Genomic DNA, 13,155 nt, shown 5'->3' on the forward strand with positions numbered 1-13,155 from the left:
CCTCCTCCCCTATACATGCATGGGGCAATTGTGGACGAGGACTCGAGTCGTCGAGTACGCGGGGGTCTGGCTACGGCGCCCGTTGCCATGGGGACAGCCGCCACTGGAGCGAATCTCGCCGAGGATTTCGGTGTGGTTCACGTTCACTCGCTCGGTGCACAGTCATTCTCTTGCCCACCCCTCCGTCATGCCATGCCTTCCCCCAAACTACTACTAACAGCTGCCGTCTCTCCCCACACCCACCCCCATCCCATCGCCGTCAGATGCCCATGCAAACACCAAATCCCACCCCAAACCCACCCCCTCTTCACCGAACCATTCATCCCGCCTACCCCCTCCCCACTCTCCCTATGCAGCATTTCGCTTTTCGACCGCCGGGCCTTCCCCTCCGTCCCCTCCTATCTCTCTCTCTCTCTCTCTCCCCATCCTAATGCCACCCTCCCCTGCGCAGTCCCTTGTTCCCTTCCCCATCCCTCTCTCTCCCCTCCCCTTTACTTTCTCTCCCCACTCCTTCCTTGACGGCTGCCGCCGCCTCTCCTCTCGGTATCTTCCGGCGAAACCGCCAGTTGCCAGTTCGAGCGCAGCGCTCGGGTCGACAACGTCTTGTATTTACGGCTTCACCGATTCGAACGAACGACGAATCGACTACCCCCTCTCCCCCCCTTTATCATCCCCCTTCCGCGTATGCATTTACGCGAACATTGTTCAGGGTGCGTATATTCCCTCTCTCTCTCCCAACCCTTCCTGCCATAAGGACGGAGAGGAGAGACTTGTTTGTTCGCCGCCGGTCCGATCGTTCTTTCTCGTGCGCGTGTGTGAGGAAGCTGTGTGTGTATGTGTGTGCCTGGGTGTTCGAGGAGAGAAATAAAAAGACATTAGACCGATCCGAGTTGTGTTTCACGGATCGGTAGAGGAGACTTTCGGACGGAAACCGTCTCCGATCGATCCAAACGCGTGTGGTGGCTCCCTCGGTTTGTTGTTTTTTTCCAGACACTTCTTTTGCTTGGAAAAAAAATCGGTTCGTGAATGAAGGAATAGAGTGGAAGACACCCTCTCAAGTCTTCGCTTATCTCCACCCGAACCCATTCCGATATCGACCGAGAGGGGGGTTGGGGGTGTGTGTGTGTGGGGCGTGAGTGTTTTTGCCGCCGTTTGGGTGGGAGTACGTAAAACAGTGAAGAGTAGCACGCCTTCGGTCGTGAGCGAACGACGACTCGAGGTTCGTAGCGGAAGGAGTGAGAGTTTGTTGGTGGCGCCCGTGTTCGCAGGGCCGCGTGCCGAGCAACCAAAAAGCCTCCGGGAGTCCGGTGGAGAAAAGTATCTCTTGTACCCGGAGTCCGAGAGTCGTCCTACCCGTCCGTCCTTCGCCGCCGTTCTTGGCCGAGAGTGATAAAGGACACCACCGCGCAAGGAAGGGGACCAACGAGAGGGTGAGTGTTGAAAAAGTGGGAGAAATTGAAGGAGAGAGAGATGAGGTGGGGGGTTGACAAAAGTTTATTTTTTCTTCTATCTCTCGTAGCTACCCTCCGTAACCCCTATCCACCACCCCTCAAGGGAATAGAGGGTCCGCATATCCCCTCTACCCCCCCCCTCCTTTGTTACCTAGCAACCCTCCTCCCACCCCACGCCTCCCCATAGTACTACTCTCGAGGTGTGTCTGCGGGAACGGCGCTCATTCCGCGTGCGATTGTTTGTGTGCCGGTGTCCTTTGACCGTTTACCACGCACACGCTTGGAGATTGAGATCAGAATGGTGCGGTGGCTAACGTACAGGCTTCCCACCGAGAAGGCCAGGGTTCCAACCCTGGAGACCATAAATACTTTTCAGTGGTATCCCGATCCCTACTTGAGGTGCTTTGTGGAGAGCACATTGAGTGAGTACGCCGTCCGTCGGATGGGACGTTAAACTGCGGGCCCCTTGACGCGTTTCGGCCAGAGTAGGCTAATGCCGACGCCGGGTTTCTCTCCACCCTTCCTCCTTTCCCATCCATCCCTACCTTAGCTGTCGGTCGCCGGTCCCTTTAAAGCTACTGCAACAACAGCTACGTACTACGGTTGGAGATCTCGTTTTCGTTGCTCGTCGCAGGGGGTCGAATGGGGGCGGGGGAATTAGTGTCGGGGTGTTTGTGTAGTGGCCTCCGTCGGTTGGGTGGGTGGTTAAGGGGTGGGACGAAGGGGAAAGTGAACGGTGAGGTAGGAGGAGGAGGGTGTGGAGGAGAGATAATATTAAGATAAAGGAGATCCCATTGGTGGTGGTGGCGGATTCCGGGCAGGTGTGTCGCGCACGATCTTGCCATTTTTGTTTTGACCTAACTGATGGGTTGAAAAGGTTGTTTTTTTTTATAACGTGACCGAGTCCTTGCACGCGAAAGAATTTTACGTCTACCCAATATCCCGCGAGCCTCTACGCAAGGGTATGTGGCGGGGGGTGATAGGGCACCAGCTATACTGCATGCGAAATTATTAGTTTATGCATGCATACATTCGAAGGAATGTTATCTTATATGCGGAAACACTGGTGCTCATGTAAGTGTATATGCATATTTGTCGTCACCGTTTGTGTTTTTTGTCATTGCCTTTTGTTTTGAGATGAGTGTTACAATTTTCCGATAAATATCTCAGAAATTTGTGTGAAATGATCGTATTTTTAATACGTTTTAGAGCCTAAACAAATTGCAGAGTTTCAGGTATGATTTGTTGGAACTCGAACGTATAAATGAACAAATGGTAAGCATTTTCCAATAGACGTTAATTTAATCCATGATTGGTTTCAATGTAATGCATAATATTCAGGTGAATGCACTTGACAAAAAGGGGCGTAGCTATGCACGCCTTGCCCAGGATAATTTAAATGAGCTTGCATCATTTAGTGAGGAAAATTTTACATCTACAGTGACTATCAAATAGTCTGTACTCGAAGAAAATGCAAAACCTTTTTAAGGTGAATTTAAACTCAGTATCAAATTAATACATGCGGTATAAAATACGCTAATTTTTGCCGTTGACCAATTTATCAAATTTCTAGTATTTATGTTTATTTAATTATTTCGCTCTTGGGCACTGATTGGTAATGATTACACATTGTGTCAGCTACTAGATGACCCCGTCTTTGACCGTGTCAACCTCTCGTTTTATCACAAACGATAGTGGATCATAATAACATTGTTCGACCGCGGTAGGGTCATGTTCGGGTAAAATTATTCTGGTGTGTATTCACCCCCTGTCACACATCCTAAAAATAAATAAATAAAATACTCTGGTGCCCGGTGCCTTCCTAAAAAGTCTTGCACCCCCTCCTTCTCGTCGTGGGTGAAGTGTACTCCAACCCAATTCCTCCAACATACCCACCACGCTTACTACGAATGTTATCAGATTCCTTGATTGACGTTTTCTCCAATGGATCCCAGATAATTGTAGCGTATTAATAAATGTGGCCCAGCCGAAGCGAATTAATGCCTCACTTCGGCAAAACCTTTCATCGCATTTTCCTTCAATCCATAGAATGGAACATACGTAGCTCCTTTGAGCCCAACCCACATCTTCTTCACATCTGTTTACCACGTGGACGGATTGATGTCAGTGTAACACCCACGTGACCTGTTCTTAGGAGCTTAACTCGATCCAATCTACGAGGGTAGGCTGAAACCTAATGCTTCAAGGCCAAAAGCAAAATTACCTTCAGGAGAGCTCCTGGTGGCATGTGGAAATAACATTCCAACTCACCACGCTTGCGCAGGTTTGAGGTCGTTACATTCAACCAGTGCATTTTGAGAAGCGGAAATATGGAGATTTGTTCCAGTGGACACATTCCTTGGATATTCCAATATGGTTTGCGATACGCTTAAGAGTGATTCGCCGGTCATTTTGAATCAAATCTATACACTGCCACTTCTAATCAGACCTATCAGCAGCATCGCCACCATAAACAGCCTTTTGAACGACGATTAATCTCAGAAGGAGTCACTTTTTCAGCAGTTAAAAATTCGATAACAGCACGCTTTTAAACTCGCGTTGACATAGCACTGGAACACGTCTCCATACTTCCGCTTCTCAAAATACACTGGAAGAATGTAACGACCTCAAACCATCGCATGCGACTTGAGGGGGAATGTTACTTCCACATACCATCAGGAGTGCTTCTGAGGTCATGTTGTTTGTGGTCTTAAAGCATGTGTGCATTTGTTTTCAGCCTACCATCGTAGCATGAAGTTTAAATTTAGGACTATGAATGACGCCACGGGAAGGGTGGGGGAGTGAATTAACACACTTTTCCTAGTAAAAACGTCTCTCTTCCACCAATAATTGAAAAAGTTGGATTACTGGGCATACTTTTAATTGTAATTAAAAACTTCCGAAAGACGATCGGGGATGGCGAACTGCTTAAGAATGACCACAGAGAAAGTCCGGGGAAGGAATAACGTACAAGCCGACGAGAGGCGGGTGGATGGATGAGGGAGGCCCGGTGGTGGTGCAATGAAGGGGCAACACTTATCGGAGGAAGGGTACATGACGGAGGGAGGCTGCAAATCGAACTTGGGATTGATGACGGCTGAACACGGACCGAAATGTACCCGATGCCGAGGTTGCGTTTACCTCGGCAACCCTAGGGATTTCACACCCAGCCACCGTACCCTGGGGCTTTGCCTTTCCCCCACCACACACCGACCGCTGTGCCATTCCCATTCCCGCTGGAAATCCTCGCGATGAAGGCGGCAGCGAAGAAGTGGACTGTCATCGCACGAATTTCCTTCTCTCTCTATCTGCAGATCTTTCATGCGCGTGTATTCGGGTGCCAAGGCAACAAAAGAAATTAATCGATTACTGGGGAATCAAAAAGATCATCAATTAACTCAACTGCAAGGCTGTAAACAATAAATAAGGAAATATGGCACTTCAACATGACACTTTGACCGCCTCTGATTATTCACTTATTTTACCCCTTCAGTTCAGTACCATATATTGTGTATGGCAGTACCGAAAAATAAAGAAAGGATTTGCTGACCAATGATTTTCCTTTTATTATATATCTTAAATTCTTTGAAACTGATCCATGATCGTGAGGTTATAACGTTCTTCATAAGACAGATGGTCACCAGTACTGAGTTTAAATTATAGCATCCAAATTTTTAATGGCTATAGATATAATTAATATTACGAGTAGTATACCGTACAGAGGTTGGTTTCTGATTGATCCAACATCTAAGAACTGCTATGTACATTTCCAAGCCGCCCACCGATCGAGATACTAATTAATTCTATAGACCATGGTTCACAATAACCCATTTTTCAACAGTACACACGACCAGCTTCCATTCCGTACAATAAAGCGTTCGCTATAATATCCCCCGAAGTTATGCGATTTTTAGCTCCTTAATTGTTGATGGAGAGGCGTGGTATTCGAAAACCGGGAGCGGACTGTTCTACCAAAGATTGGGGAGTTTAAAAAGTTTTACTGGCGCTGGCAAAAGGCGAACGAGTGAATGACCATCGACCAAAGAGCCCCGGGTTCAATTCTGGTTGATCCGCCTGTAATGGAACAAGTATTCGTTAATTCTAGAGATGTGATATGTGGGTCAGTACCAAAGGCACATGGAAAGGATCCGGCCCCCTTATAACCCCTGCCTCACCAGAGACATCTCACGCGCCACGTGGACATGAAGGAGGTCAGCTCCAGCCCCGCCTATCGAAATCAAAAGGGTCGATTATCGCAGCGGTGGGCGATCCTTATTTTTACGTTCTCTATGGCGAGTCAACCACCGTACTTCCTCATTATTTATATGTAGTATGACGTTGCCGAAGGATTCATTTTTCAAAAATGCACATTGGCTGAAACTCTAGGCTGCGATATTGGTAGAATTCTGTGGAATTGCGTCCTTACAAAGCCAATTCAAAATGGTTTCAATAAATCCACCATCATTTCGCAGTTCAATCAATGAATTTGGAGGCATTGTGCCATATTTTTTGTGTGTTTCTTCGGTCCAGGAACAAATCCTTAGAGGTTCCTTCCCTGACTTGTGTCTTTCGTCAATCTGAGCGTCCTAATCGACGCAATTAAAATCACAAATTGAAGAGATCCGACAAAGACGCTGTACGTACGTCGACACAATGGTTTCGGAAGTTTAGAATCGAGATTGAATCTACTGAATATTGTTTCACTGATTCCGTTGGTGTAAAGGATTTCATCCGTATGTTTTCCAATATCCCATTGTCATAAGGCAGGTAGCACACCCTTCAAAAAAAAAGCCACGGGGGAAATGTTATTCACTGCTCCCAACCACTTCCCGGTCATTGATTTCCTATGAATAATCCAGACATTCCTAGACCGCACGGCCCATTCACTGCCGAAGAGTTACATAATGTGTGAAAACTAGCCGACTGACAATTTCTTGACTAATTGATAAAAGTTAGACATTAATTAATCAATGATATTTAGGACTGCTATGGAATATTAATGTGATTGCATTCATGGATAAAGATTCAACGAATCTTAGATTTATTGACAGCGTTCCATAGCGACATATATCCTTGCTGTTAATTCTCATTTTTTCCCTATGCTTATCGCTTTTTATTTACAAATTAAGATGCCCTTCAGCCTAATGCCGACATGAAAATGGATAGCGAAATGACGCTATTTCTAGCATCTACGTGAGCAGTTTACGCACCCGAAAATACTTTTCCGTGACCCAATCACATATCACACAAGGCCGCGGAATGATTCTGACGGAGTGGAGAGAACACGCTACCTCGGAGGCTTATGTCATGTTAGAAAAACCCTAACCCCCTCATCCCTTACCCTTTCCTCCTGGCGCTGCACCCCCTGCCACCCACCTTTTTGGTGGCTCACAGGGTATTGATATAGATAGCACTTTCTCCTGAATGATGGCCAATGAGACTCTTGACGCCCGCCGTCTGTATCTGTTCCAGGGAGGACTTCCAAGGGAAAATGGCTTTAAACCATTGCATGTAACACAGAACTGTGATCAAGGATTCGTACAGATTTACAAAGAAAATCCGTGATATTTTTGTACAAAGTTACAGGATGCCCCCACGTCAGGGTCAAGGGTCATCAAGGACACTTGTGCGGTGATAGGTTTCTACAGATGCTAGAGAGAGCTAAGGAAAGCACCTTTGCCGCACCGAAATCCCCACGGCGGAAAATCCTTTACGCTCCAACAATGATATTCCATGCCCGAAGCTGGATTCGAAACCGCGACCCTCGAGACGGTTACCATCCCGTCACATAGGTGTCGTTTGATTCCAGAGACTAGCATGGGAGGTCCACCCAAGAGAACAAAATACTATGGGCTTCTTTCCCCATAGATGCGATGAACCTTATAATGACAAGAAAGAGGCGATGGTAAATTTTCGGAAGCGTCCGACATGCCACCCCACTGCAAGAGACCACGCTAAGGATTCCTAGTATCCCCAAGCCTTTGAAGCCTGCCCTGCCCAAGCATGAACATGCAAGAAACAAAAATTCCACGCCAAACGACCTACTTCTGACATAATCCTCTTTTGCGGAACAATGATTTTTTTGTAATCCGGAGAAAATTTTCTTCAATTTTTAAGAACTCCCGCAGACTTCCAACAGAGCTAGGGAGCATCCGAATGACAAGTGAAGTTAGACCTTGTCGTGCTATTAATAGACTTTCACACGCTCAAACCTCTTTCTCTTCACTCAATTCTTGAGCGGATTAAGAGAGTAAATCTCGAGTCCCGGACGCAAACATTTGTATGCCATAAACGGGGCGGAACATGCAAAATGTAAATGACATGTTTTGCGGAAATAAATTGATATTTGCACATTTTCGTTCCTAATTTTGTATGATGTGAGGTGTGGGGTTGTTTTAGGCACTCAAGGTAGAGGGAGAACAAGCACGAAAACTTAAAGACGGAAAGATGGGGGGGGGGTGAAAATTATGCGGAGTTAAGAAAACGACTCAAATTGCCAAGTGGATCGTAAGAGTAATCAGTGACGTGCTCTGGGGTGCTTAGAGGTATGTGGCAGTGCCCTCCCCCTGTCTCTGTGTCCATCGAAATCTTACTTATAACGGTAGGACACTGTAAATAATGATTTTTATCTGGCGATTCCCTGAAAAACCTGTCCCAATTGATGCTCAAGAGGTCCAACGACGACGCGCCAAGGACACGCGTTGCAGGGCGATGCTTCTTTATTTGTTGCTTAAAGGATTGCATCAAAATCTTGCAATTTACCAATTCAATCCACGCATTCCACATGCACACATTTGATGCACTGCATCATCTCGTTCATCAAAGGAAAAGAGAAACGACATCATGAAATACGAGCGTTGACATAGCACGAGAACACGTCTCCATACTTCCGCTTCTCAAACTGCACTGGATGAATGTAACGACCTCAAACCTCAATGTTACTTCCACATGCCCCCTGGAATGCTTCCGAAGGTCATTTAGACTGTGGTCTACAAGCATGTGTGCATTAGTTTTCAGCCTAACCTAGTACTTAATTAACAGCAAAGCATTCCCATTGATTTCCATCCTTTTTTCTGCTGAGGCTATTCTGCCTCCCTTTGGCACTTGGTGCTTGGAACTTGGAGTGCAAGGTTTCCTGCACACTAGTTGACCAAATGTTTATTTACTTCTGAGCTTCTGCCTGTTTGTTCCACGTGTCTGTTCTTCTGATAGGAATGTACGTATCTTTGTCCGTGGTGTTGTTCTCACGCAATCGCCCTTGGTTCGTCTATCTCTCGTGATTCTGTTTACGAATCAATGTATGTATTTTATCTGTACCAATTTTTGATGCCCTACTTGGGGTATTGATCTTGTCCTCGTGCACCATCATTGGTTCCCTGCTCGGGATCTTTTCGTGAATTTCTTCTGTACATAATGCAGCTGACGGGTAGTCAATCATTTCGAGGTTCATCACAATTTCTCAATTCTTCGAGGACTCGGGAGAGTACGAGAAAATAGCCATTTTTTATAAAAGCTAGTAATGCGATTTGTGTTTCAAGATTTCATTTGCGAGGAAAATTGTTTTTCAAGCATCAGAGCAGTCTGAGTTTAAAATTTACTGTGGTGACACGAGTGACTGGCGCAGAAGGAAAAGGTATAAGTATACATTTGTACAAGGTTTGTACAAAAAATATCGGTAACATTTTTTCCTGTCGTGTGCGTGAAGTGCTGAATTCAGACCGTCGGTTGAGTGTGATTACATGATGAAATGACAGTGCACACCATTATCACTATTTGGCTGTGCGAATGATCTGCGCTAAACTCGTCCCGAAGGTCTTTGGACGGACGAACAAGGGTAGAATCGAGTGTCTGCTTGCGAAGACCTTCTGCAACGACGTCGCGACGATTCCCCAACCCCCTTACAGTCCCGACTTGGCTCAAGCAGACTGTTTCCTGTTCCCAAAAGTAAAATCCTCCCTCAAAAGACTCCACCCTAAGTGCCGTCAGAAAAGCTTGCACGCATACCCTTAATGGCCTCCCGACTACCAGGGAGCCTTCAAGTCGTGGAAAACCCGCCGCTGGCGAAAGTGTGTCGACGCTCAAAGGATGTACTTGGAAGAATTTTGAGGCATTTGTAGCAATGAATGAAATAAATCTATTTTATAGAAACTTTTTTCTGATTCTTTTCATACAAACCATGTAAGAATGACTTAAGTCAATACGGGCACGATTCTTTATCAACTTAGTTTACTGGTAAATTGGTCATTAATACTTGTAAATGATGAAATGTGAACATCGATGTTCCGATTTTCAAAACTTTTAAAATCGTTACTTTTCCAACCGAGCATTTTTTTATGGCAATGCCCGTCGTTTCGATCGCAGTTATACGTGGTCAACTCTCGGGGAAAGCGGCGAATAAATCAGAGAAGTCCGTTGGAAATTAGATTTTAGAAATTGAGTGGGCATTCTGAGTCCGTCGACGGGACTTGGTTCAATTCTGCAATGAAGAGGTTTTGGTTTAGATGCAGGAAGAATTTATTCGTAATCGTTGATTTCTCTGCGTGACACAGCAAGCGTTGGAAAACATTCTCTTTGCGGTGTATAACTTCTGTTCCTTTTATCATTTTGGCTTATTTTTTTTTCAAAATGGTCCCCGTGCATTAATGGTCCGTCTTAAATCGTCCATCGTGTCCCACATGCTTCCTCTTCGGGAAGTAATAATAGTTCTCCGCTGTCTAATTGCGTTCACCTGTCCCTTCACTAAAGTTTTCTCTTCTTCAAGTGTTGTCCAGAAAAGTAAGGACTGTGGGTACATATCCTTACATTATTGAAGAACGCATTTCCTTTCACTCTCAGGGTTGAACAATCTACTCCCGCTTTCTAAGTGAAAAGGCCCTCGTAAACAAATATACGTACAGCTGAAAGCACTTAAAGAAAAAAATTCCAGCTTTGTTCTTCGAGCAGAGTTTCCATCAATAGAAATTTTCTGGGATCAACCTTTGAATGGAGTGCTTTCAAATGCTAATGGAGTGGGTGAATAGAAATAAATTTTTTAATAGGCGTCTCCGCTAATATTTGTGGCGAAAGAAATTGAGGAGATAATTTATTTTATGCAAAAATTCCATAATCCACAGATGTCTCTCGAACGGAAACTTAATGAAACATTGGAAAACAATATCGAGTGATTTGAGACATTTCCTGTAAATATGATGTTAATGGAAGAAATTTTCTATTGAAACTTTCCAAAAAAACTGCGGGAGATGCAACTCTGAGAGTAACTTTTAACGGAGTTATCCGCTAAATGTGAAGTATGGTCTTGTGTTTTCCTGGCGAATTGCTGTGGAAAAGGCTACTCGGGTCTTCCAACGGGTCTGTTCTCCCATCGATGACGCCAACGTTCCGGTAAACGAGCCGTTTTCCATCCTCAGGGCTGATGATGAATTCTAAATGCGTATACTACGTTGCTTTACATTACAATAATGCGTTGCTAAATGTGTATTACAATGCAACAATGTCAGGGCGCAAAAATCATTCGCATTGACCGGGATTCGAAAATGTCCGAAAATCGAGGGGTCCAGGTTCCAATCCTGGTCAAGGCGAATGATTTGTTTTACATTCTGAAATTGTTTTATTATTATACTCATTTAGCGGATGACTCCTTTAAAAGTTACTGTCGTGGCATCTCCCACAGTGTCTTGGAATTTGCCAAAGGTTATTGATTAAAGTTGGCTTTAACCCCGTGTACTGTGGCGCACCGCGCACGACTACGAATGCCTGTGACATTGTGTTCGGTATTTCGCCACTACCTCTTGTTCCTTTAAAGTCCCTGAAAACTCTTGAGCGGTAGGGACCGGCTCGGTATCTTAACTGCCTAAAGCACTCGGCCGGACATCGAGGGATCCGTGTTCGAATCCCGGTCAAGGCGAATGATTTTCATGCTCTGAAATTGTGGTATTCCAATGGAAATTTTGTTTAAAAAGTTGTGCTAGCTACTTCAAAATCCCCATTCCGCGAATTAATCACCGAATGAATCCTCCTGTAGCATTTTGAAATATCACTTTGTGGAATGCCTTTGTCGATACATCGAATACGGCAAAATATAACCAGTTCCTTTAACCTTATTGAAGATGGCAAAATTTAGCGTTGCTCGAAATTTATACTGTGTCAGTATTCACACTCGCAAATAAAAAAATACGAGTTTAAATTCACGCAGGGATATCATCGGGAAAATTGGCAAGCATGTTTCCTAAGGACCTGCATCGTTACCTGCATGCATTTCCTTTTGATTCTGGGGGGTAGATTTTCACTTTAAATCCTTACTTTCCCCTCAAAAACTTTTCATCGGAGAAATTAAAAATTAATTGCTTCCGTGATTGGGGTCAGGGAAAAGTGAGGCGACTGTTAACCGATTTATAATTGATCCAACGGTCGGTTTACCGGGAAACCGTATTAATTTCTGTCTTCGATAATGAAGGTGCTTCGTGAAAATTCATCGCTATCAAAGTATCTTAATTAATGATAGTTTTTATTTTGTTTTATTTAACATTTCAGGGAAAATTATTCATCGGATAATAATAATAAAAAGAGAAATACGGGGAAAATAGGCATGTGTATTGAGTGTCGAACAGTTTACCAGGGAGTAACGTTTTTGTAATTGGTGAATTATGATAATACCGGTTAACATTAGAATTCAAAATTCTTCGGCGTCTTGTGGCATCAGTTTCCTTTTCCGTGATTAGTGGGCGTTGGCCTGCTATTTTTTTGATGGACGTTTCACTTCCGTCACGGGAGGTGTTTTCTGGTCGAAAAGGCTAGTCGTCCAAGAACCGACTAATGGTTCGCTCCTATCACTTCTTGAGTAGTCGTTCGTCGCACTTAAATGTTATTATCTCTTTCCATAATAACAGTTCTCGTGTGCTGTCACTCTGTAGGAATCCTCGCGTAAGAAAGAGGCCGAATCTCCTGAGATAGGGGGCAACTTAGCACAATCAAGTGTAGACCGTCAGCAATTAAATGTCATTGTTTTTACTCTTATAGCGACCGGGGACGTAGTTGCCCTTCCTTCCCATCGGATTTATTGTCGCTCTTTCACGCGTGCGTCATTCTGAACACGCATCTAGCCTAGTCGATTGAAGCATAGGCGAACGATCGCCACCAACATCTCGATTCTCTTCTTTATATTTTTAAAGTAACGATTCAAAAGTATTTTATTAATAAATACGATTTTTAATAGGTTTTTGGGCGCAATTAATAAGTTTATATTGATAATACGCATTTAAATAGTAATAATTTAAAACTATTTTATCATAATTACGGTTGTTAATGGTTAATGTACATAATTCATACATTAACATTGATAGTAATTACCCGAATGGTCATCATCATCAAACGTATGTCCCGGGAGAGTTTTTCGGGAAAAGAAGCAATTGACCCGCTTAGCTCGACGGGCCTGGACGTCGTTATCCCTTCTCCCTCCCCCTTTCCTCCCGCTCGCTAATTGCCCTTGAAATGTTAAAAGCCCGAGTGAGAGATGACAGCGGAGAGAAAGTGCGCCCCCTGAGTAATAATAATTATAATCATCTCCTTTTCGAACCCATTAATTAGAGCCGGCCGAGGCCCTCGTATTTTGATTGACCATAATAACAAGACCGACATGGAGAAGAATCGAGAGGCGAAGCAGCTCTGGTTTAAGGGGGCCAGCTCTGGTTCACATCCCGGGTGATGC

At 44.6% G+C, this 13,155-nt stretch overlaps 1 long non-coding RNA gene across 1 annotated transcript in view; it reads left to right on the forward strand.

Annotated features, from left to right (window-relative positions):
• Positions 1–592: 592 nt before the first annotated feature.
• Positions 593–13,155, forward strand: part of LOC139692252 (uncharacterized) — a 515,972-nt gene continuing 503,409 nt past the window's right edge. The window contains exon 1 of the long non-coding RNA XR_011701720.1: positions 593–1,430. This is a non-coding gene — a long non-coding RNA (uncharacterized lncRNA). The remainder of the gene's footprint in view (positions 1,431–13,155) is intronic.

The sequence above is a fragment of the Hetaerina americana genome, unplaced genomic scaffold (assembly GCF_022747635.1).
Source record: "Hetaerina americana unplaced genomic scaffold, ioHetAmer1.1.p SCAF_4, whole genome shotgun sequence".
NCBI classification, from domain to species: Eukaryota; Metazoa; Arthropoda; class Insecta; order Odonata; family Calopterygidae; genus Hetaerina; species Hetaerina americana.